The sequence below is a fragment of the Sorex fumeus genome, unplaced genomic scaffold (genome assembly GCF_029834395.1).
Source record: "Sorex fumeus unplaced genomic scaffold, SorFum_2.1 ptg000039l, whole genome shotgun sequence".
Lineage (NCBI taxonomy): Eukaryota > Metazoa > Chordata > Mammalia > Eulipotyphla > Soricidae > Sorex > Sorex fumeus.
This window is the reverse complement of record NW_026606096.1, coordinates 20,717,858-20,744,471: the sequence shown is the minus strand read 5'-3', so window position 1 is coordinate 20,744,471 and position 26,614 is coordinate 20,717,858.

The window sequence follows — 26,614 nt, the reverse complement described above, 5'->3', positions numbered from 1 at the left end:
ATCACTTGATCACTTGACATCCCGTTACTCATTGATTTGCTCGAGCAGGCACCAGTAACGTTTCCATTTATCCCTCTCATGTGCAAGTGTATCCCAATGGCATCTGCTCGATATAGGAACACGAAGAGCCTCAAACCGATCGTTTGAGTGGAGTCTCTCACTCCATGCAATGCTGATGAAAATTAAGCAGTCAATGAGAGAGAAATTCAATCAAGTAAAGAAAATGATTCAGAGTATAAAATTAAATGGAATTAAAAAGCTAAGAAACATATAAATGGAATTAAAGAGCTAAGAAACAAAATAGCAAGCCACAAAAAATAGAATTTTGAATGTGGGGAGCCATATTAGCGACCTTGAAGACAAAATACAAACCAGTAGCAATAATGAAGCGACAAAAGAAAAGATCATTCAAAGAATGAAAAAAAATTAGATTTTTTTAAACTTATTTATTAATTTATTTGGATCACACCCAGCATTGCACTGGGATTACACCTGGCTCATGTACTTAGGAATTACTCCTGGCAGTGCTTGGGGGACCATATGGGATGCTGGGAATCAAACCCGGGTTGTCTCATGTAAGGCAAATGCCCTACCTGCTGTGCCATTGCTCCAGCCCAGAAAAAAATATTAGATTCTCAATGAATAATGCCAAGAGAAATAATCTTCATATTATAGGAACACCAGAGTAGAGGAAAAAGAAAAGGACAGCTGGTGGAAGAAATAAGTCAGAACTTTCTCTGCTTCTAAAGAGAGACCTCTGCATATATTCAAGAGACCCAAAGAATGCCAAACAAAGGAGCTAAAACAGAGCAACATACCATGAAACATTGTAATCAAAATGACAAAAGCGACAGAAAGAGGCAAAACACTGAGAGCATCAAGAGAGAAGGAAAACTGGGACCACTGAGTTATTTCAGCAGGTTAGGTGCTTGCTTTGCATATACTGAAACATGTTTGATTCCCAACATCCCACATGGTGGACCCAAGCCCACCAGGCATGATTTCTGAGCAAAGAACCAAGAGTAACCTCTGAGTACTGCTGGATGTGACCTAAACACCAATGGGGCACTTTCAAATATAAGGAAAATAATACAATAATCACAAGAGATCTATCATATAAAACAATACATGCAAGGAAAGAGTAAACTGACACATTCAAAAAATTGCATGGGGAAAAAAACAACCTTTAGAGTCCACTCTCTTGCAAAACTGTAACTTATATTTGAGGGAGGGATAAAAACATTCTCAGAAAAATAAGTGCTGGCAACATTTACTATGACTGAACCAACTCTTTATGAATTACTAAAAAAAAAACCTATAAAAAGCAAATGAACAATTTCAAAAACAACTAAACACCACAGAGAAAAAATGGCAACACAGCCCCTTATAACAATAATCTCTCTGAAAGTCACTAAATTAAATTATTCCATAAAAGTGATATATAGTTACTCGATGGATCTAGAAACAAAATCCATCTATATGCTGCTTAGAGGAAGAACACTTAAACTCATAGAATCAATACAGGCTCAGCTCAGAGTGAAAGGGTAGAACAATGATACAAGTAAACAACAAATAAAAAACAGAAAGCTGAAATAGTCATATAAAAAAAGGATCCAATATAAAGACTAATTATAGACAGGAATAGACACTATTTGTTAAAGGAATAATAGATTATGACATATTCTTATCAACAAACATCACTGTCACTGTCCTGTCACTATCCTCCCGTTGTTCATCAATTTTGCTCAAGTGGGCCCAGTAACATTGTGGGACTTGTTGTTACTGTGTTCGGCATATCAAATATGTCACCAGTAGCTTGTAAGGCTTTGCTGCATGGGCGAGATACTCTCAGTAGCTTGCCAGGCTCTCCGAGAGGAATGGAGGAATCGAACTCGGGTCAACGGGGTTGGCCACGTGCAAGGCAAATGCCCTACCCGCTGTGCTATCGCATATATGCATAAAATGAAGGATCCGCAAAATTTATATTGTTTTTACAGAAATAAAAAAATACATTGAAGAACAAAACAATATAAGTGGAAAAGTTCAACAATCAACTTTTGTAACTAGACATATCAACCAGACAGAATATATGTAAATACATAAGAACCCTAAATAAGGAGCTAGATGAAAAGAAATTAGTGGATATATATAGAACTCTCCATCTCCTCAAACAAAATTCATATTTTTCTCAGACTCGTGAAACATTATCCAGGGTAAATCACATACTAGACACATAACTTAAATATTCATAACTTACAAATATAGAAATAATACCAAGCATCCTCTCAGGCAATAATGCCATGAAGGTAGAAGTTAATCATTAAAATATAATAGAAAAAACTCCAAATACTTGGAATCTGAAAAGAACACTGCTAATAGCAACTGGATCAAACTGGGAATCAAAGAATAAATAGGAAGATTCATCAAAACTAATGAGGAATGATTAAATAGACTAGCAGTTTCTTTGAACTACAAAAAAATGTACAAAGGGGGAAATTTATATCAATACATTCCTACATAAGAAAAATATATCTCAAATCAACAATGTAAACACACATCTTAAGACCTGAAGAGAAAAAAACAATTGAATCTCAAAGCTAGCAGAAAGAAGAAAATAATTAGAACTCAGACAGAAATCAATGATATAGAAATCAAAAGACAAAACAGGTCAATAAAACCAGGAGCTATTTCTTTGAAAAAATAAACAACATAACAAATCTTTAGCTAAATTTATGGGGTAAAATGGAGAAAAGGAAGGCCTGAATAAAATCAGAGACAAAAGGGCATAAATTGCATCAGACTTCTCAGAAATTTAAGACATGGTGAGAAGTTACTATGAATAACTGTATTAAGTTGGCTAAGTGGACAGAGTCTTCATATCATGTATTCTTCCAAAATTGATTGAGGAAGAAATAGAAAACCTGATTAATTTAATTGAAAGCAAGAAAACTAAAATGGAAATTAAGATTCTCCCCCCAAACAAAAGCCCTTGTTCAGGTAGGTTCACTGGTGTATTCTATAATATATTCAAAGAAGATTTACTACCTTTATTCCTTAAACTCTAGACTTATTATCTCTACTTCAAAATATTGAAGAAAAAGCAATACTTCCTAACATATTCTATGAAGCCAATATTATGCTAATGCCTAAACCAGAGATACTACTAATCTTTTTTTGACAATTTTTTCTGATGAACTCCAATGCAAAAATTCTCAACAAAATCTTAGTAAACCAAATCCAACAGCATGTCAAATTAAAAAAAATATGTATCACTATCAAGTGCAATTTATCCCAGAGATAAAAGAATGATTCAGCGTATGCAAATTAATTAACATAATACACTATATTGATAAAAAGAGAGATAAAAATCATTTGATCTGGGGCGAGAGCAATAGTACAGCTGGTAAGGTGTTTCCATGGCCTATGACTGAGCTGGGTTCCATCCCTGGTACCCTATAGATTTCCCTGAGCCTGCCAGTAGTAAGCACTCTGAGCACTGCTAGTAGTGCCCCTTTAAAAAAAAAAAGAAAAGAAAACCAAAACAAACTAGCAAAAGATGTAATAAAATAAGGTGTGGAAAGAACTTTCCTCAAGATAGTAATGGCTGTCTATAACAAATGTCCACAATCATAATTTTTAAGGTGAAACATTAAAAGCATTTACTCTGGGGTCTGGAGCAATAGCACAGCAGGTAGGGCATTTACCTTGAACGCGGCCAACCCGGGTTCAATTCCCAGCATCCCATATGGTTCCCTGAGCACCGCCAGGGGTAATTCCTGAGTGCAGAGCCAGAAGTAGCCCCTGTGCATTGCCGGGTGTGATCTAAAAAAAGGAAAAAAAAAAAGCATTTTCTCTGAGATCAGGGAATAGGCAAGGTTGTCTGCTTTATCCACTATTATTGAACATAGTATTAGAAGTCATAGCACAGCAATTATGCAACAAAAAGAAATTGAAGGGCTCAATATTAGAAATGAAGTCATTATTACTGTTTGCAGATGACATGTTAATATACATAGAAAACACTAAGTAATTCACTAAAATCCTCTTAGAAACAATGAACCAATACAATGATGTAGCTGGCTATAGAGTCACTAGACAAAATCAGTCACATACTATATGAAAATAATAAACTAGGAGAGAAAGACGTTAGAGTCAACTGCATTAAGAATATTGCATAAAAACAGTACTTGGAATCAACAAATTATGTGAGAAGTCTATATCATAAAAATGACAAGTCAATCAATACAAAGATAGAAGACCTTAGGAAGTGAACAAAGTTCTAATTTTCATGAAATGGAAGATCCAATATTGTTAAAATGACCATATTTCCTCAGTTATTGTATATTTACTACAATCTCCTGGAGGATCCCATGGAGGGCTGGAGCGATAGCTAACCTTGCATGTGACTGACCTGGCTTCAATTCCTCTGTCCCTCTCGGAGAGCCTGGAAAGCTACCAAGAGTATCCCGCCCACACGACAGAAACTGGCAAGCTCTTCGTGGTGTATTTGATATGCCAAAAACAGTAACAACAACAAGTCTCACAATGAAGATGTTATTGGTGCCCGCTCAAGCAAATTGATAAACAATGAGAGGACAGTGCAACAGTGCTACTACAATCCCCGTCAAAATTCAGATAACATTCTTCAAAGACTTAGAACAGTCAATAATAAAGTTTGTATGGAACCATAAAAAACCTAAATAGTTAAAGACATACTGAGAAATAAGAAATAATTGGGAAGTATCTCATTACCCAACATTAAACTAATATAGTGCTATAGAGATCAAAACAGCATGGTAATAATAATGAAGATATTCTCTCTAACTTACGGGTTAGAATCAAGTATTCAAAGACAAATCCCCAGATTTATGGTCAACTAATTTTTTATAGGTGCTGGGTACATAAAGGGGAGTAAAGATAGTCTCTTCAATGAATGGTGTAGGAACAATGAATCATCACATGCTAACAAATGAAGCTGGATCCATTGACACCTTACACAAAAGTCAATTAAAAGTGGATCAAAGTAAATCAATCTTGTGATCATACCAGAATCTACAAAGTACATTGAAGAAAATATCAGAGGGTTCTAAGATTTGGACCTCAAAGATGGTTTTAATTACATAACTGCTTGGTCAAAGTCAACAGAAACAAAAATAAACAAATGAGACTGTAGCAAATTAAAGAATTTATGGACAGTGAAACAAAATCCCAAAACCATAAGCAAAAACTAAAGGATACCCAACTGAGTGGGAGAAAATATTTGCACTCAGCACATTAAAGGGTTAATATGCAATATATATATATATATATATATATATATATATATATATATACCCATATATATGGGCTGGAGCGATAGCACAGCGGGTAGGGCGTTTGCCTTACAAGTGGCCAACATGGCCGACCCGAGTTCGATTCCTCTGCCCCTCTCGGAGAGCCCGGCAAGCTACCGAGAGTATTGGATATGCCAGACACAGTAACAACAAAGTCTCCAATGGAGACGTTACTGGGCCCGCTCGAGCAAATCGACGATCAACGGGAGGGCCTTTACCTTTACCTTTACCTTTACCCATATATATATAAAGTACTCACTGAAATCATAATCAACAATAACACTGATGGTGGTATTGATGTTAGAATATTGTTTGCCCAAAACTCAACTATGAATCTTTGTAAATTGTAGTGTTTTAATGAAAACTTAATATATAAATATAGAGGAATTCTCTCCTGGTCTTCTTCTTCCACACATCTCTCATCCTGTCAATGTCCCTTTCTGAATAATAGGAATTATCACGACTATTTTCTCAGGTTAAAATATAGAAAACTATTGCTTCATAGAGGATTATGCATTTTTCTCTCCCATACAGAATGGAATAGGTGGGGGGAGGGGCAGTGGCCAGGTGGGCTGTAAATGCATTCACCTGACCTGAACCACGTTTAGTGGAGATAGAATTTCTTCAGAGAGGTGGGCCCCCTACCTAGTCTTTTCCCTCAGAAGCCGGTATTCAGTACAGTTTTCTGAGTCTGAACTAATATCTTTAGACCAAACCTTATTTTTTTCTGCCATAAAATATTAGCCTCTTGATCTTCAGTAGCACTGTAGAACTGTCCTCCCGCTGTTCATCAATTTGCTCGAGCGGGCCCAGTAATGTCTCCATTCTGAGACTTGCTGTTACTGTAGTTGGCATATCGAATATGTCACGGATAGCTTGTCAGGCTTTGCCGAGCAGGTGAGATACTCTCGGTAGCTTGCTGGGCTCTCCAAGAGGGGTGAAGGAATCGAACCTGACTCGGCCGTGTGCAAGGCAAACACCCTACCAGTGTGCTGTCATTCCAGCCTAGAAAATTTAGGCAAATAGACAAATGAGGAGACCCTTCTAGGTTCTTGGGAAGTTTTCACTTATGCTAGGAAATATTTGAAATACATTTTTTTCTCAGATCATTGCCTCAAATGAAGATGAACTATTTAATATTCTGTCAGCAACAAAATACCCAAATACTTGACATTTGTGCAGAAATCTTTCCTTTGGAAGAGAATAACAACGTATTGAAGGAATTCTAGCAATGTTTTAAGTATCTTGTTAGAGTGTTGCCTTCCTTCCAAGGTGAATCTATTATTTGTGGATCAAAATAATATAATAGTGGTTATAATAGTATCTAAACTTAAAATTATCTTCTTATCTTTATTCTATGAGGTCAAGAAATTGTGTTTCAATTTTAAAGTCTACTCTTCAAATAAAATTATGTTGAGTAGCTCTGATTTGTATTTTAAAATCATTTAAAAAATACAAACCATTAGCTGCATAGGTGTAGATTACTTGTACATTTTAAAGATAAAATATCATAGTATAATTACTTGAAATGAAGTTTCTGAGTGATTAAAATTTATGCACACAGTGACACATACATACACTCATATAAATACAATTATACAAAAAAACCACTAGATTAGTGAGCAACCCACCACCTTGACCGTACTCAGTTGTGAGAATGTTGTTTTGTATTTCTAACCTCTCAAATATTAATTAAATAATAGTATTTAACATTTCTGGTTCTGTAACTCTCTAATTAAAATTAATAGTATTTAATTTTTGTAGTTCTGTGACTGTTTCTGTGATATACTGAAGTGTTCTTAGAAGCAGTATCTTTGCCTTTCTTTTCAAACATTTCACAGTAAAGAGTTATAAATTTATATCTATATAATAAATCACTCCCCTTTAAGCTCTAGAAATAGGATATATAAAGACAGATTGTGAGTTTCTCTTTGTGGACTAAATTTTCTTTTCAACCTTTTTGAATGAATGTAATGTGTCTTCAACAAGTTTGAATCCATTGTGTTCTTTGTCAGATTAGATGATATTTTTCATTAGTTCTGTTGTCAGTTGATACACATTGTTTCCAGATAGTCAAGCATGTTTGCCATCGTTGTTTTTCCTATCACTTCCTTTAAAGTTGCTTTAGTTTTAGTTGAATAAAAACTACTCTAAATTCAGACTTTCTGAATAGACATAAAATATACATTCTAAAATCATAACCTGTCAAAATAAAATTAAACTAATGTAAGTTGTTTTGGTTTCAAGATACTCAGAATTTAATATACAGAATATAATAGCAATAAGTAGACATGAAACCACCAGTTATTTTTAAAACAGGCTGGCAGATAAGGAGAATCTGGCAACGAGTTTCTCAGGAAATAGTAATAAAGGCTGTGATAAGAACATGAAAAAAAGACCATCAAAAGTTCAAATCTTTTCCCCTTGACAACACCTAGCAACAGACTTTTATTGTAGATAAAAGGGGAGTTTTGGAAAAAAAATCTATATAACCAATTTTACAAACTTATAAGAACCAACTTTATCCTTTACTTAAAAATACCTATAAAACCAATTTTACCCTTTGCCAAGCAAGGGCAGTTTGGGGGAAAAAAAAAACACCTATAAACCATCTTTAGAAAGGCAAGTAGGGTGCATGACTCATTCTGAAATTTGTCCACATCTCATTTTGAGATGTGTACTTTTATCTCTCTCCTCTCTGGAGAAGCCTGTATTCTCTCTTGAACAGGTTAATCTATCTCCTGGCAATCCATAAATGAAACTGTTTTTACTTAATTCATTTACTTTCTGCAATGTAGAAGATGAGCCTGACATCCTGGGTGGAGGTTAGGACTGACTTTGATTTTCTTCAATTTCTCAATTCAACGTGATCCCACAGCCTCCCAAAAACTTGGATGATGGGGACAAGTTCCCATGTTTTGGACCTTAGTGCAATTTGATGGCTGCTAGTATCTCTGCTGCCATCTATGCTCATGGCTGACTACCAGTTGAAACTCCCTTCCCTCTCCCAGCACTATCTATCCCAGGAAGACAAGTGGGTTGATTGAGAATATGGTAGCATGCTAACAGTCAATAAAGCTCCTTGGATCTCCACTTCTCCAACAAATGTCATTTAGGAAAATCGAAGAGGACTTCATCTTGGTAGAGGAGACCATCGCCTACATCATTTCCTTGAAGAACACATCCTATAATGTTTCATAACAGGAAAGAAGAAAAATGACAGATTGTAAGAGAAAACAAAAAAAAGACAGATTGTAAGAGGTCTTTGGAAATAATTTGTGTTAAACACTATTAATCTTCTCACACTTGCTTACCTCTTATTTGTGTATTATGTAGTTCTGCGGTTCATTTTGTTTTCATATATTGTCTTCTTCATGAAAATATAAGGTTTTGAAAGGTGGGGATTTTACATATAACTTGTTTTTATCTTTCTGAGCTTTACCTTGAACAGTGAGCAGCACTCTTACAAGATATTTAAAATTCCTAATGGACCTTTCTCTTTTTTTTCAAACTGAGTTTTTTCCTCTCTTCTCAATGGATTAATTGAAATCCATTTGGCAGCAAGTATGCATGTAACTCTCATCCGAGTAAGGAAAGCTTGGGAAGTTTATCATGAGTCATTCATCATGATAGAGTGTACAATTGGTTTCTTGTAGTAGGCTAAGAATGTCTGATACTTTATAAACTAAGTGGGTGACAAGCAGACCAAATGATAAATGGGGTCATTTTACTATTACATGGGAAACTTTGATTAGGGACATATCACCTACAGTCTTTTATTGTCCTATCCACCTCTGAAAATTGTTCAAACCTGTATCAGCTAGGGAATTTTGGTGAGGACTTTATAGTTACATATTGGGAACTTGTTCCTTGTGATTTGTGGTGTTTTGAGTAAGCTTACTCGACTTTGACATTCTATGTCAGGCTGTTTCAAGTGTCTGCCAAATTATGCTAACATTCCAAAGCAGAGTTTAAGCCAATTGAATGCTTAGAAATATTGCTATCAAGAGACATAACAGAGGACTGAATACCATGTCCTATATTTGTATAACATTTTTATAGTGGGGGCAACCTGTCAATTTTATTTTGTGGTTAAATACCATGAAATGTTGTAGGAAGAAGTTTCATTTTCCTTTTTATGGTAAGCCTAAGTCTGTAATAAACACACTTTTAAATCCCATAAGTCTCTTCTTCTCTTAGTCCTTGAGTATCTCTAAATGCATTTCTAAGGTAAATTAAACATCACTATATTCAAAGCTCAGAAATCTATATTATAGAAAATTAATAAATGTTATGGTGAAAGAAGAATTTAAGTTCTTCTTGATAGGGGATCAATTTATATCCTTTTGTTCTGTTTAGGCAAGATCAATTTCAGTTTGTTACAGTTTTAATGTTTGGAATGCCAGAATGAACTTTTTTTTTGAAAGTTGAAGTCAATAGTCTAACACATAGAGCCTTACTTTTCTTACTTTATCTCAGTTCTAGTTACATAAAATATAATGGTCAAATCTTTCATTCTCCCACTTTTTTTAGAAAAAGGGAAACATATCTAAGTATACTGTAAAAACAAAAACAAACCATAAAAGGGGAAAACTTTTCTCTTGAAAATAGAAGGATTGAAGCTCCCACCTAATTTACAACTCCAGTGTACTATCATCCTGGTTCTTCTAACTACTAGGTCCTGAGCCTTACATTCCTTTCAACATTATATTATAAATGTTTAACTCTTATCTCCAAAGCAATATTTTTAAGGCAATATTTTGATCACACCAAAATACATCCTACCTCAGAATCCCAAAGTGTAAATGCCTTCATGACTCAACCAGGGGTTTAGAATTACCAGGAACAATCCTCTTTCTACCTCACCCCCAAAATAAAGCTTTGTCTTTTTTAAATTATTCCAAATACAAATTTCTTTTCTATTGAAGCTTACTCACTAATTCAGAGAAGTAGAAAATCCTTAGGTCTGTGTTTTACTGATTTTTATTTTTCTTAATTTTTTTTTGTTTTGGGGGCACCCAGCTGTGCTCAGTTGATCTGGGCTCTGGGGTCCTGAGCTGTGTGCTTTTAATTCTTTGCTCAGGGAGCATTCCTGGTGATGCTTGGGAAAACATACGTGGTGCTGGGATTGAACACGGTACAGCTGCATGCCAAGCAAACAATTTACTACCCGTTTCCTCTGGAGCCTAGGTCTGTGTTAAAAGTAAAGATGGTAGAGCATTTGCTCAGTCTTGTTTCCTCTTCATGAAAGACCTGAAAGTTCCAAACTAATACAATGCCTTCGGAGATCTTAAGCACAGAAATTCTTTATTTAAGTTGACACTTTTAGCAGCTGCAGCAGGGTTAAGCTACTTGGACCTGACTACCTGGCACTGAACGGAGAGGGCAGAGCTTCCTTTCACTAGGAAGCAATGCTCTAGTTCAGGAACTTTGGATGATGATCTGCTGAGTTTTTTTGGGGGGGGTGCGGTGGGGGTTCACAACTGGTGATATACAGGGGTTACTCCTGGCTGACTTTGCACTCAGGAGTTACTCCTGTCATTGCCAGGGGACCATATGGGATCCTGGGAATTGAACCCAGGTTTGCCGCTTGCAAGGCAAATGCCCTACCTCCTGTACTATAGCTCCGGCCCCCATCTGCTGAGTTTTCTAATGTGGGAACTCCCAATCTAGCTGCGGAACTGTGGGATTCTTTTACAGAGATGTTCATTTTTTCTTCCCCCTTCAAGCGGAAGTAATTTGTTACCATAAAGATTTTCTTTTCTCTTCAGACCTTTTCCTCTTCACCTGGTCCAAGAAAGCTAACTTTCTATCTCATTTTCTATCTAGATATCTCAGCAGCAGGATAAACTGATTTTTTCCCTTCTGCTTCCTGGTAAAAGGAAGAAACAATTCCTTCAGCCACTGGTGGGGAAGGGAAGGTTTTTCATTTTGCTTCTGTTTCCTTTCATTTTCTCCACTTTTCTTCATTGGATTATCCAGGGCCAAAGAGAAGAACTTATAGCCTTGACTTTAAAGTGAAGCAATGAGGTACTTTAATTCCTTAGGGTGAAAGAGAAAATAGAAGGAGATCTGAGGAGGAATCAAATCCAGTGTCTAAAATAAAGAAGGTGCTGGTACTATAGCCACCTAAAAGGCATCCTGGTAAACCTTACAAAACTGCTAAATGAGGGAATTTTAGGATGATCTCATGTTGAGAGTGGGAAAAAAGATGAGGTACTTACAAATGCTAAGATTTAATTATTTTATTGTTTTCATGCTTAGTTAGAAAAAGCTCGTTTTATATGTAAAGAACTAAAATGATTGCAGCTCTTAATTTTGCAGGAAACTGAATGTTTTTATTTTGGTTCACCTTGGTATAGAATTTTTCTGCTTGAGATTTTTGGAAAGTGGAAACAGAAAATGATAAAGCCATTTCTTTACTTATCATAAAACTGGCTGACTCCTGAGTTTTGCTAGGCAAAACCAACATGCAAAATTCTGGATGTTTGTGATATGGAAGTTTAAGTCTGTAGTCCTAGTCTCTGCTTCCCCCCTCGAAGCTGCTCTCTTTGTTCCCCAGGTGAAGATGTCAAGCATCCTATCCCCTTGCTGGTTTTCCTTTCGCAGTTCCTGGTGTAATCTGCTTTGTCATTTCTCTGTCCTCTCTTTTCAGGTGGGCAAAATCATCTGTCTTGTCCCCCATTTTCTCTTCCAGGGTAGGATGCTACTTGTCCTGTCCCACCACTGTGTGCCTGGTAGGAGGGGTGCTGTTCTGCAGTCTGTCTCCAAAGCTCATTTGCCAGCCTCTTAAGCCCCCTTCCCAACAACCCCTCCCCCTTGCTCCTGTTTGTTCTCAGGTCACAAGCACATGTGAGAACTACTTTTTTTCCCTGCCTTGCACCTGGGCGAGGAGAGGGTATAGGAAAATCTGCCGTCAGGGCCTGAGGACAAAGAGAATGTTGCCTGATAAGTGTACTGCTTTTGAATGTTTATCTTCTTCCCCCTTAGTCATATCCATTATCCCACTGACCAAAGCGAGATTTAAACGACCAGTTGGAAATAACCAATTGTGTTTAACTAGAAACATCCATGTACGCCCCCACCCCACTCTTATCCCACTGATGAAACCGAGATTTAAATGACCAGTTAAAAATGAAAAATTGTGTTTAACTAGAAACATCCATGCATACCCCTCACCCCACCCCAGCAACTGCCGTTTCTACCATACATAATGGTGATGATTTTAGGACGAAAACTTGGCTTTTTTTTCATTTTCAACTTACTTTTTAATTATTATTTTCAGTGAAACACCATGAGGAACAGGTGTAGATTTACAATTGTTTGTGCTTGGGTTTTGATTATACAATGATCAAATACCCATCCCTCCACCAGTTCCCATTTTCCACCACCATGGATAATATTCCTCCCACCCCCATACCTCCCATCTCACCCTGCCTCTGTGGCAGGGCAATCCCCTGTGTTGTCTCTCTCCTTTTGAGTGTTGTGGTGTGCAAAAGAGGCTTTGAGTGGCAAACATGTTCAGTCCATAGTCTACTTTCAACATGCATCTCCCCTCCTGGGAGGATCCTCCAAACACCCTTTATTTGGTGCTCCCTTCTCTATCTGAGCTGCCCTTTCCCCTAGAATGCCCGGCTGGCCTCTAAGCTCTGGAGTAATCCTCCTGGTGTTGATCTCAGCTATTCTTGGGTATTAATCTCATATTTTGTTTCTTTATATTCCCCAGATGAATGCAATCTTTCTATGTCTATCCCTCTCTTTCTGACTCATTTTGCTTAGCATGATACTTTCCATGTTGTACCACTTGTATATAAATTTCATGACTTCATCTTTTCTAACAACTACATAGAACTCCATTGTGTAGATGTACCAAAGTTTCTTTAACTAGTCATCTGTTCTTGGGCATTCAGGTTTCTTCCAGTTTCTGGCTATTGTAAAGAGTGCTGCAATGAACAAACAAGTGCAGATATCACTTTGACTATACATTTTTGCCTCTTTGGGATGTATTCCCAGGAGTGGTATTGCTGGGTCAAATGGGAGCTCAACTTCTAATTTTTTGAGAATCGTCCATACTGTTTTCCAGAAAGGCTGAACCAGTTGACATTCCCACCAACAATGAAAGAGTGTTCCTTTCTCGCCACATCCACGTCAGCATCAGTTGCTTTTGTTCTTTTGGATGTGGGCCAGTCTCTGAGGTGTGAGATGGTATCTCATTGTGGTTTTGATCTGCATCTCCCTGATAATTAATGATGTAGAGCATTTTCTCATGTGCTTTTTTTGCCATTTGGATTTCTTCTTTGAGAAAGTTTCCGTTCATTTCATTGCCCCATTTTTTGATGGGGTTGGATGTTTTCTTCTTGTGGAGTTCAACCAGTATTTTGTATATCCTTGATATCAACCCCTTGTCAGATGTGTGTTCGGCAAATATCCTTTCCCATTTTGTAGACTGTCTTTGTATTTTGGTCACTGTTTCTTTGGAGGTGCAGAAGCTTCTTAGTTTAAGATAGTCCCATTTATCTATTTCTGTTTTCACTTGCTCAGCCAGTGGCGTGGCATCTTTGAAGATACCATTAGCTTCAATGTCATGGAGGGTTTTGCCAACTTTGTCTTCAATGTACCTTATGGTTTCTGGTCTGATGTTGAGGTCTTTAATCCATTTTGATCTTACTTTTGTACATGGTGTTAGGCAGAGTTCTGAGTCCACTTTTTTGCATATAGTCGTCCAGTGATGTCAGCACAATTTGTTAAAGAGACTTTCCTTACTCCACTTCACATTACTTGTACCTTTATCAAAGATTAGATGATCATATGATTGAGGGGAGATGTCAGTGTATTCAACCCTGTTCCATTGGTCTGCAGTTCTGCCTTTGTTCCAGTACCATGCTGTTTTAATTATTACTGCTTTGTAGTACAGTTTGAAGTTAGGGAGGTTGATTCCTTCCATTTTCTTTTTCCCAAGAATTGCTTTAGCTATTCGTGGGGGCTTACTGTTCCATATAAATTTCAGGAGTGTTTGCTCCATTTCTTTGAAGAATGTCATGGGTATCCTTATAGGGATTTTACTGAATTTATACAATGCTTTCGGTAGTGTTGCCATTTTGACAATGTTAAGTCTCCCGACCCATGAGCAGGGGATATTTTTCCATTTCCTCATGTCCTCTTTTATTTTCTGAAGTAGCGTTTTGTAGTTTTCTTTGTACAGGTCCTTTACTTCCTTAGTTAAGCTGATTCCTAAGTACTTGATTTTCTCGGGAACAATGTGAACGGGATCATTTTTTTCATGTTGCTTTCTTCTCTCTCACTGTTTGCGTATAGCAAAGCCATGGACTTTTGGGTATTGATTTTATAGCCTGCAACTTTACTATACGAGTCGTGTTTCTAGGAGTTTTTTGGTGGAGGTTATTGGGTTTTCTAAGTATAGTATCATATTATCTGCGAATAGTGAGAGTTTGATTTCTTCCTTTCCTACCAGAATGCCCTTAATATTTTTTCTTGCCTAATCGCTATTGCAAGTATTTCCAGTACTATATCGAACAGCAGTGCAGAGAGTGGGCATCCTTGTCTCGTTCCTAATCTTAGAGGGAAGGCTCTTAGTTTTTCCCCATTGAGGATGATGCTTGCTGTAGGCTTGTGGTAGATGGCTTTAACTATGTTGAGGAAAGTCCCCTCTATACCCATTTTGACTAGGGTTTTCATCATAAAGGGGTGCTGGATCTTGTGAAATGCTTTCTCTGCATCTATTGATATGATCATATGCTTTTTATATTTTCTTTTGTTGATACGATGGATTATGTTGATTGATTTCCGAATGTTAAACCATCCTTGCATTCATGGAATGAATCCTACTTGGTCATGGTGTATGATCTTTTTGATGAGTAGTTGGATTCTATTTGCTAGTAGTTTGTTGAGGATCTTTGCATCTGTGTTCGTCAGAGATATTGGTCTGTAATTCTCTTTCTTTGTGGTATCTCTGTCTGCTTTTGTTATCAGTGTGATATTTGCTTCGTAGAAACTGTTCGGAAGTGTTTTTGACATTTCAATTTCGTGGAAAAGTTTAAAAAGGATTGGGAGTAAGTCCTCTTTAAAGATTTGGAAGAATTCACTAGTGAATCCATCCGGGCCAGGACTTTTGTGCTTGGGGAGACTTTTTATTACCATTTCAATTTCCTTGATGGTGATAGGGCTGTTCAGGTATTTCAGGTCTTCTTGGTTCAGCCTTGGGAGTCTGTAGGAGTCTAGGAATTTATCCGTTTCCTCGAGGTTTTGATGTTCCGTGGCATAAAGCTTCTCAATGTACTCCCTGAGGATCCTTTGAATTTCTGTAGTTTCCGTTGTAATGACCCCCTTTTCATTTCTGATTTGGTTTTATTAGGGTTTTCTCTCTCCCTTTCTTTGTGAGTTTTGCTAGAGGCTTATCGATCTTGTTAATTTTCTCAAAGAACCAGCTCTTGATTTTATTCATCTTTCGGATTGTTTTTTGGGTTTCCATCTCGTTAATCTCTGCTCTGAGTTTTATTATTTCCTTTCTCCTGTTCGGGTCGTGCTCCTTTTTTTGGTCCTTCTCCAAGTTCTTAAGCTGTGAGGTTAGGTTACTTATGTGTGCTCCCTCCTCCTTCTTGAGGAATGCTTGTAGAGCTATAAACTTTCCTCTTCAGACAGCTTTTGCTGTGTCCCGTAAGTTTTGGTAACTCGTGTTCTCATTTTCATTTGTTTCTAGGAATCTTTTGATTTCCTCTTTGATTTCCTTTCTAAGTCACTCGTTGTTCAATAGAACACTGTTTAATTTCCAGGTGTTTGATTCAGTATTCTGTTTTTGTGTGTGATTTACTTCTATTTTCAGAGCATTATGGTCTGAGAAGATTGTCGATACAATCTCTATCTTCTTAATTTTATGGAGGCATGTTTTGTGGCTCAGCATGTGTTCTATCTTGGAGAATGTTCCATGTATGCTTGAGAAGAATGTGTATTCAGCTTTTTGTGGATGAAGTGTCCTGTATATATCTACTAAGTCCCTTTCTTCCATTGTTTCCCTCAAATGAAGTATGTCCTTGCTAAGCTTGAGTCTGGTTGATCTATCAAGAGGTGACAAAGCAGTGTTGAAGTCTCCCACTAGGATTGTGTTGCTATTGATGTCTTTTTCCAAATCTATGAGTAGTTGTTTTAAGTACTTTGCTGGTCTCTCATTAGGTGCATATACATTTATTATTGTAAATTCTTCCTGTTGTACAGATCCTTTGATCAATAAGAAATGGCCTTCACTGTCTCTTATGACCTTCTTCACTCTGAAATCGATGTGGTCTGATATTAGGATGGCTACCCCAGCTTTTTTATGGGAGCTGTTTGCCTGTAGGATTGTTTTCCAGCCTTTGACTCTAAGCCTGTGTTTGCTTTGACTATTGAGATGTGTTTCTTGCAGGCAGCAGAATGTTGGGTTCAATTTTCTAATCCATCCTGCCACTCTATGTCTTTTAATTGGTGTGTTTAGCCCATTGACTTTGAGAGAGATTATTGTTATGGGATTTTGTCCCATTGTTCTGTTGAAATTTGGTGTATTTGAGGAGCCTTTCTTGTCTTAAAGTAGCCCATTTAGTTGTTCTTGTAACCATGGTTTTGAGTCTATGAAGTTCCTGAGCTGTTGTCTGTCTGTGAAACTGTGTGTTGTTCCTTCTATTATGTATGAGAGTCTCGCTGGGTAAAGAATTTTTGGAGAGGCATTTATTTCACTGAGAAAACTTGGCTTCTTAGCATAGGGTGGCTTACGGTTCTGTTCTTCTCAAGACTTTCTTAAGAGAAAAATATTTCTTTACAGTGTTTCAGTCTCTCTCTCACAAGAACTTAGTTTTATTATTGTCTGACATGTTTGTCCATAAATGGATTATGACCTTTTTTTTAGATCTTTATGCCAAATTTTTGTGTTCTTAGCAAAGATGTGGGTGACCTACAGATTACATTCAAACATTTGGAATCTTTTATAACTGCCTCATAGTTGATTGTATTATAAAAATTTCTAGTGCATGAGCTGAGTGCCTTCTAACTCAAGGTGTTACTTAAAAGAACAAAACAAAACTTTTTTTCTTCCCCATACTGATTCAGCCTAAAGATTTCTGAAAAGACAAGACCTCTAGATTTTATGTTTATATGTGTTTGTTATTGTTATAAGATGGGGGAAAAAAACAACCTTAACATGCCTGCAGGTTAAATCTATTATTCTAAGAAAATCTTAAAAGTCAAAGCTCTAAAGTTTAATATTCAAACCTGCAAAAATTTGGTAAGCCTTTAAGTACCATTAAAATACCTGCCAGCACTTTAGAGATTGGAACCATTCTTTGAAATGCAAATCTAAGCAAAAAGTTAGTAACAAGGATTTTTTAAAAATTATTTTTTCAGAATGGAAGTTCTTATATATCTGCTACCACAGACCCTCCACACAAATACTGGCAGTTCAGTATGTTTTTTGTTATTGCATGTGATTGAAGTCTGTAGAGGTCTCTGTTTTGGGAAATTATGTTTCTATTATATTATTTTTGTGTGCACAAATTATATTTTGTGTACACAGTATTTTGTATGTCTGAAAAACATAATTAAAAATTAAAATAATTAATTTGGCCTTAACCATGTACTTTTAATATAATCTGGAATTATTTTTGGAAAATGGAAACATTTTGAATCTAACACTTTGAAGACTATATATGTATAAAGTTTAAAAAATTGGGGGAAAGTATTTTCTATTTCTCTATTAATGTTTATTAATCAAATTTATTTCCTCTTACATCACAAGAATTTGGTCTCTGGGATTTTGGGTATAGTTCGAGATTGTCTGAATTAAGACCCTATGCTCCGGGGGAGAGTGGAAACTAAATTAAATCTTAAAGACTATTACAGGGAACTACATTTTGAAAATGTTTAAATGTTTTTCTGAAACCTCTTAAGGCTATTAACTTTAAGTTCAATAAAGAGAATTTATAAGTATCTAAATCATCTTACTAATTTATTAAAATGTTAAGTTTAATTTGAAAAACTAGGGATTTGGGCCTTTGAAATGTGCTATTGCATAGAAAATTGTAGTATAAAGAAACTGTTATAAAACATCAAGAGATTTTATTTTTGATCGTCTTAAATAAGTCATATCACAATTTCCCAGAAATAAAAAACTATTTAAAGAAAAAATGAAATAAAATGTCCGTTGGTTGGAAGGGAAACAGATGTAGGGGTTTTAGAAGACCTCCCTCCAAAGACATCCCATGATAATTACCTTTTCCTTGTAGGAAAAGAAATGCGGAGAGAATAGTTTTAACTAGTATTTTGAAGTTTTGTGGGATGCATGATCATATAGCAAAGCATGGCTAAGCTTCTAAATACATGTATATCAATAATAATACAAATTTCTAACATATAAAATTCAGACATCTAATATGGTATGATCAATTCTGGGTATCAGTATACTGAACAAACTTTCTAATTATGTATAAAATATTTTTTGATTATTGAAATGTTTGTTTGGGCACCACGGTTTGCAGTAATGTTAATAAAATGTTTTATTTATAAAAGTTTCATACCACACCTTCCTCCAGTGTCCATTCTCTTCAATATTGTCAAAGTGACACACCCCATTTCTTTTATACTCTCCCACCTGTCCCCTTGCTGTGGTAAACTTCCTACTGAAAATTACCTCTCTGATGTTGTTGCCTTTGGACATTTGTTAACTCCCTACTGTGTTTATTATATATCAAATACAAAAGAGATTATTCCATCTGTCCCTCTCCTTCTCTCAATCTGATGATATTTCTCAGATCTATCCACATAGCAGCAAACTGCATGTCTTTTCTGAATAGAGTTTTTGGTCCCTTGGACGAGATGCTGAAAAGTGGAATTACTGCATCACATGGAAATTTAATTTCTAGTTTCTTGTTTTCCTAAAACTTTGGAGTAGTTGACATTTCTACCAGTGGCTAATAAGGGACCCTTTTCCCATTCAGCCAGTACACACTGGTTGTTTTTTTAGTTTGTGATGTGTGTAAACTGCTCTGGTATGAGATGACATCTCACTGTTATTTTGATTTGCTCTTCCCTGATGATAAGTTATTCAGACTGTATTTTCATTTACCTTTTGACTATCACTATGTCTTCTTTGAGAAAGTTTGTTCATCACTTTGCTTCTTTTTAAAATGGAAGTTTTTTTTTTTCTTGAAAATTTCTACTACTGCTCTGTATAATTTGGATATTAGGCCTTTGTAAGATGAGTTGTGGGCAAATATTTTCTCCCAGTCTGTGGAGTGTCTTTTTCATTCTGATCATCATTTCTTTTGTAATGCAGAAGATTCTTGGTTTGATGCAGTACCATATGCTTACCTTCATTTATATTTTCTTCGTTAATTGCATTGAATCATTGAAAATACCTATAAATATAATGTTACAAAGTTTTCTACATATATTTCCTCAATATAATTTTCACATTCATGTCTGATATCCCGGTCTTTAATCCATTTTGATTTGACTTTTGTGCATGGTGTTAGGAAGTGGCCTGATTTTTCCACTCTGGAGAAGCCTGTGCTCTCTCTACTCTCTCCCTTCACATCTTTCTAAGTTTCTTTCAATACAATTTATCTTGCTTTGGTATTTATCCTTTTTCTGAAACTTTTTGAAGGGCAACAGACCCAGAGACCCAGAATGCCTGAGACAAGGTTAGGACTGACTTAAGTTTCCTGCAAAGAGCAATTCCTCCATCCAGCCTGAGTCTGTGGCTCCCTGAGAAATTTGGTGGGGAGGATCATCTCCTTTTCCATGCAGAACAAGTGGTTTACAGCACAGCTTGATGGCCGTCTCCTGGGGCTAGGTCAATGTGAATGTGTGCAGCATAGGTTCTCACAGCAGATTTTACTAGTACCTAACTCAAGCCAGGCATTTCCAGGAGTGTGGCTGACCAAGGTGGGTCAAGCAGAGAGGTGAAGGAGCTCTTTTCAAGAGATTTTTTTTCTTTTTTGTTTGTTTATTTTTCATTTATATTTTATTATTGAATAACCATGAGATTCAGTTACAGCTTTCATGTTTGAGTTTCAGTCATACAATGACCAAACACCCATCCCTCCACCAGTGCACATTCTCTACCACCAATGTCCCCAGTATACCCCACCCCCTGCCTTCAAAACCTTCCCCTGTCACCATGGCAGGCAATTTCCCCCATACTCTCTAATTTTGGGCATTATGGTCTGCAATACAGATATTGAGAGGCTATCATGTTTGGTCCTTTATCTACTTTCAGCACAATTCCTCCAACCATCATTGACTTAGTGACCCCTTATTTATTCCAGCTGCCTTCTACCCCAGCTTATAAGACAGGCTTTCAGCTATTGGACAATATCTCTGACCCTTGTATATACTGTCCTTGGGTTTCCATCTCATATGTTCCAGAGATTTTTACATCTGGTGGTGCTTTAGTTTCTCCTCTCCAAAGAGCATGTCCAGGAGATCTGGTCTTCATGCTCTTGGGATAGTTCAGGGCTAGCTAGTAAATATCTTCTAAAGTTTTATTTCCCCAAAATACAGAATCTTTGGCCCCACTACCTATCTGCCTGCAACAATAGCATAAGCTTCTGTTCCTTTCTTTTGCATGCTATTAAGAGAAAATGTTAATTTCTCATTTTGCTACCCTTAAAGAAATGCTGAAAGTTATCAGACACATCACTTAATTCGCTTTTAGTATTGCATTTTCTTTTCTTTCCTTTTTTAAATTAAAGATCTGTAATTTACAAATTTACTAATATTTGAGCTTTAAGTACACAATGTTTCAATACCAGGTCCAGCACCAACATCAACTTCCTTCCACCAGGGTTCTATATTTCTTCCCCACTCCAATCTTCACACCATCTCACCCCTCCCCGTCAACTTGACAGACAGAATTTAAATTTAAATTTTGAAGTTTGTATTTCAAGTTTTCAGTGTTGTTTAGCCTGTAGTTTTGGATGTATGGTTATACCACTCACTCATATCACCAGTGTAACTGAAGCCCCGATGCCTCTTCACCAATTACATCCTGTTCACTTCATTGCCTTCCTCTCCCCCAAGCCCTGATTTCTACTGTTGCTTTTCCTTAAAGAGAAATTTCAGATCCTATACGGGTTTCCAGCAATAGATTATTTGCTCTCTGTCAGAGTCTGGTCACTGGATGAAGCTGGTTTTTTCCTGGAGAGATGAATCCAACTAGAAATTTCATCAAGTTTCATGGCAGTGGGAGTGCTTAAGATAACTTGATAAGGTCCCTTTCATTTAGGCAGTAGTTGGTCAGAGGGGGATTCAATTATCCAGGTTTTTAGCAAGATCCAACTACTAAGCTAAATTTTGGGTGGGGTTAATTCACTGTTGCCTTGAGGTAAGAGAGTATTTCTATATTCTTAAATTGCCTGCTTTACCTCTCCTGAATTAATGACATACTTAGCTCATTTTAATCTTTCAGTCTATTAAGAAGTTTGTTTTAAAATATTAAAAAGGCCTACAAGACAGTAACTCAAAGGGAATGAGCTAAAGTTTAAGGAACTATTCTGAATCTGAGAAGAGCTATAGCCAAGACTCAGAAGTTTCTTAACATAATTTCCCTAATATTTATGTTGAGAGTGTGAGTAAAGTTTTCTTTTTTCTTTCTGATTACTGGGGATGCTAGGCAGCATAAGGTTGATAATTTAATTTTTAAAGCAGAGACTAAATATTTGGTAATTGTAGATGAAATAAAAACCATCATCACTGTAGAGTGACCTGGGTAAGCCAAATCTTGGGATCATTTTTTTTAAGTTACACTTCTGGCACTTCTCAGGCTTTTTTGGTGTGGGAGGGGAAAGCTTCTACCCAGCCAGTGATGTTCTCAATAAGAGCCGGTAAATACTTGCACACTGAGCATTTAGGCACTTGTCTAACACAAGTTGTCTGTCCTTTCTGGGTAGGTTCCTCAGTGCTGGACAGAGGCCAGGACAGAGGCCCAGGATTAACAGCAAACAAAGTACGGTTCTGAGTTACTTCCCTTCCTGTGCTATTCACTTCCTTCCTGTGGAAGATAGTCCTTAATTAATGTTAAAGCATCTCTTCCTAAGTGGGAGGTCTCATGTAATTCTTTAGCCATTTTCCACTGCATTTGACAGGGAATAAGCCCTTTCTCCTTTTAAATAAACTATTTATTAGTTTCATGTAAGCCTTCTTGCAATGCCCATTGTTACTCTCCTTCAGAATATTCTGGCTTAATAGAAATGTGCTCTGGATGGATATGTCTGATAATTGAACAAGAGTTAAGGCCATCTTCCTAGCTATGGCATCTCTTGGCTATTTCCCTAATTATCTCAGTATCTCTTTTTTGATGGACCTTGAAGTGCATAACTGGCATTTCTCTGGGGTCATGCACTCCCAATAGTTTTAATATTTCTTCTCCATGCTTTAATGGACCATTTTTACCTCTTAGCTATCATCTTTCCTTCCATAGTGAAACTAAGCAAGCATATTTAGACTCTGTAGATGTTTGCTCTAAGTCCTTCAGCTGATCAGCAAGCTTCGATGAGAGAAATGACTTTTGCTTTTTAATGCTAAAGTTCTCCCTGGCAAGACTACAACTTTAATATCCTGGTCAGATTCATCACAGAATATGGAACTTTTTGAGACTCTTCTTGCATAAGCCTGCTTCCATCAGTGAACCAACTTATCATCTGGATAACATAGGGGTGTCCTTTAAATCAGACTCACTAGAATATACTTGTTCACCAACCTCTGAATGCACGTGATCTGCATTTTCCCAGGTTTCCTCAGGGGAGGCATAAGGTTTGCTGGATTAAATGTCTGACAAGTCCTAAGAGTTTCTCCTAGAGAGTCTCACAGTGGGGCTTGGTATTTTGTCAGTCTCCCCCCAGGAGCCTTTTGTGGCTTTTTATTTCCAGCACACCATGAGTTTGATGAGGTATCTGGACTTCAAAGAACAGTTGGTATCTTGGCCAACTGTGGGCCACAACTGTCAATTCTTTAAGTAAATAGACTCAGACCTAAGAGTTGGCAGAAGCTCCTAAGTTAACAGAGATAGTACTAACTCTTACTTCTCAGAGGAAATAAAAGGCTTCTCTAGACTAGGTATTACCAAAACAGGAGATGAGACTAAATAGTTTTTAAGCATTTGAAATGTCATTAGGCAGATATTATTCCAGTCTAGGAACTTGCAATCAACCTTCTTTAGTGCCTCTTGAAGAGGTTTTTCTATAATGCTGTCATTGGAGATCCACAGTTTGTGGAATCTGTTTTCCCCAAAGGGCCCCTAGTTGCTTTCTTATTAGAGGTGTTGTAAGAATAATTCCTTACAGTTTTTGGTATAGAGATCGACTCTTAAGAGTAAGTACATATCCTAAATATTTAATTGCTTGGCAGTTTGTGTCTTTGAAGGGGATATGTTATATTTTCATACCTCCATAAAGTTTAGTACTTCTGTAATACTAGAATCTTATTAGTACTTCTGTAATACTAGAATCTTATATCTACAAAAAGGAACACTAATGAAATATAGTTTTCTCTCCAGTTTTACCAAATGGTTTGAGTTGAATAAACTCGATGATTTATTGTGCTTAAACAAAGAAAGTTTAGAGAATTTTTAATTTGGGCTACCCCATTATTATTGAAAAGTCCTGGGGATTGATCAAGGACAGTGTAAGAGATTCATATTAGTAAAGGTCATAAATTTTACCTATAACATTTTAGTGTTAACCTGGCTCAGTTAAAGAATAGATATAATGATCAGGTCAGCACAATGAGCTGGAAGTGACCTTGGGCTTCTAATCTTCTGTAGGAGTGATACAGGAATCTGTTATTCTCCTCCTGCATTGTGAGAGTTACCAGTTCTAAGGACTTTTTCATGATGCTGAGAACAGGGGCTGGGCAGAGATCTGGATGCCTTTTATTTTCTATACCAGTAATTTTTCTCATTCTTTGTTGAGCTGGTCTTCCCATAGGGTCCCCTAAGGTTTTCAGGGCACTAGCAACTTATCATTGGAACTACTCACATTGTTTAAACTGAATCATTTGGATTTGGTATCTGTGGAATAGAACTTTGGGTTCCCCAAAATTTGCTCAAGGTTTCCCATATGTATTAGGGCCAAACCTTACAATAAAGAGGAAAAACTTTCTTTCTGAATTTGTGGAAACAAACATTATTGCTATGTCACTGTCACTATCAATGTCCTTCCATTATTCATTGATTTGCTCGAGCGGGGCCAGTAACATTGTGAGATTTGTTGTTACTGTGTTTGCCATATCAAATACGTCACAGGTAGCTTGCCAAGCTTTGCCATGCAGGGAGATACTCTCGGCAGCTTGCTAGACTCTTTGAGAGGAGCGGAGGAATCGAACTCGGGTCTATTGGATCGGTTGTTTGCAAGGCAAATGCCTTACCCACTGTGCTATCGTGCCAGAATTTTTAAAAGAAGCATACTAAATGTGTAAAGAATAGAGAAAAGCAAATGTTTTTCATTTTACTCAGGATATGATGCACCTACCTGTGTGCCATGGTTCAGGGGCCAAAGGAGCTATTAAAATCTGAACAGGTAGAGCACACAATTTTAATCAACAGAATTATGTTTGTTTAATCTGTCTAGTCCCATGCTGAAAAACTTGATTTCTTGTAGTTTTAGGTATCCAATTTTCTAAGAGCACTGAACCTTTGTTCTTTATTTTATGAGAATCGGGAGCATCGTCTATCACATTATTTTTTCCCACGGACCTCCCCAAACAAAAGTATTAGAACAATAATAAAAATGCAATTTAAAGAACTCCTTATAACAATTCAGTTTGACAATACAGATACTTTTCTTAAAACATAATCCTCAAACCTTTTATACATGCCTTTACATTTGTTCTTTTCTGTAACTTTACTTCAAGATCAATCAGTTTCATTTTAAAATCAGATTCCTTTCTTTTCCCCCAATAATGATATTTACATACATTTTCTGTCATGCTTCAAATACACATCCATATTCTTTACAGTTACATTTTATAGTTTTGTACTCTTTATAGTCACATTTTATAGGTATAACTCCGTACTTTACTAAAGTTAGTACAACTTGATTTCCTCTGATCTGGAAATTATTCATTTATCATGATAAAGTTGTACCCTGAAGTGCTTGTTAAAGATTTTTTTTCAAAACTTTTTGAATACAAGCCATTAGAACAATTCTATAGATTGCAAAATTTTCAGAATGCTCACAGAGATCTTATAACATAAAATATCTTTGGCAAGCAAGTTTGCTTCTCATTATGAATTAGCCAAAGCATACTAGTCTTTAATAGTTTCACTTTTACAACTCTAATTTCTAGGAAAATCTAGATTTTTTAAAAATTAATTTTTATTAGCAAAACACCATGAGGTACAGTTGTATATTTATAAATTTTTGTGCTTGGGTTTCAATTATACAATGACCAAATACCCATCCCTCCACCAGTGCCCATTTTCCACCACCATGGATCCCAGTATCCCTCCCACACCCCTACCTCCATCCCACCCTGCCTCTGTGGCAGGGCATTTCCTTTTGTTCTCTCTCTCCTTTTGGGCGTTGTGGTCTGCAAAAGAGGCATTGAGTGGCAATCATGTTTGGTCCATAGTCTACTTTCAACATGCATCTCCTATCCTGGTAGGATCCTCCAAACACCCTTTATTTGGTGCTCCCTTCCCTATCTGAGCTGCCATTTCCCCTAGAATGCCCAGTTGGCCTCTAAGCCATGGAGTAATCCTCCTGGTACTGATCTCGGCTATGCTTGGGTATTAATCTCCTATTTTGTTACTTTATGTCCCCCAGATGAAAGCAATCTTTTTATGTCTATCCCTCTCTTTGTGACTCATTTTGCTTAGCATGATACTTTCCATGTAGTACCACTTGTATGTAAATTTCATGACTTCATCTTTTCTAACAGCTACATAGTATTCCATTGTGTAGACATACCACAGTTTATTTAACCAGTCATCTGTCCTTGGGCACTCAGGTTTTTTCCAGATTCTGGCTATTGTAAAGAGAGCTGCAATGAACAAACAAGTGCAGATGTCACTTCGACTATAGTTTTTTGTCTCTCTGGGATATATTCCCAGTAGTGGTATTGCTGGGTCAAATGGGAGCTCAATTTCTAATTTTTTTAGAATCATCCATACTGTTTTCCAAAAGGGCTAAACCAGTCGGCATTCCCACCAACAGTGAAGGAGTGTCCCTTTCTTGCCACATCAGTGCCAGCACCGGTTGCTTTTGTTCTTTTGGATGTGGGCCAGTCTCTGAGGTGTGAGA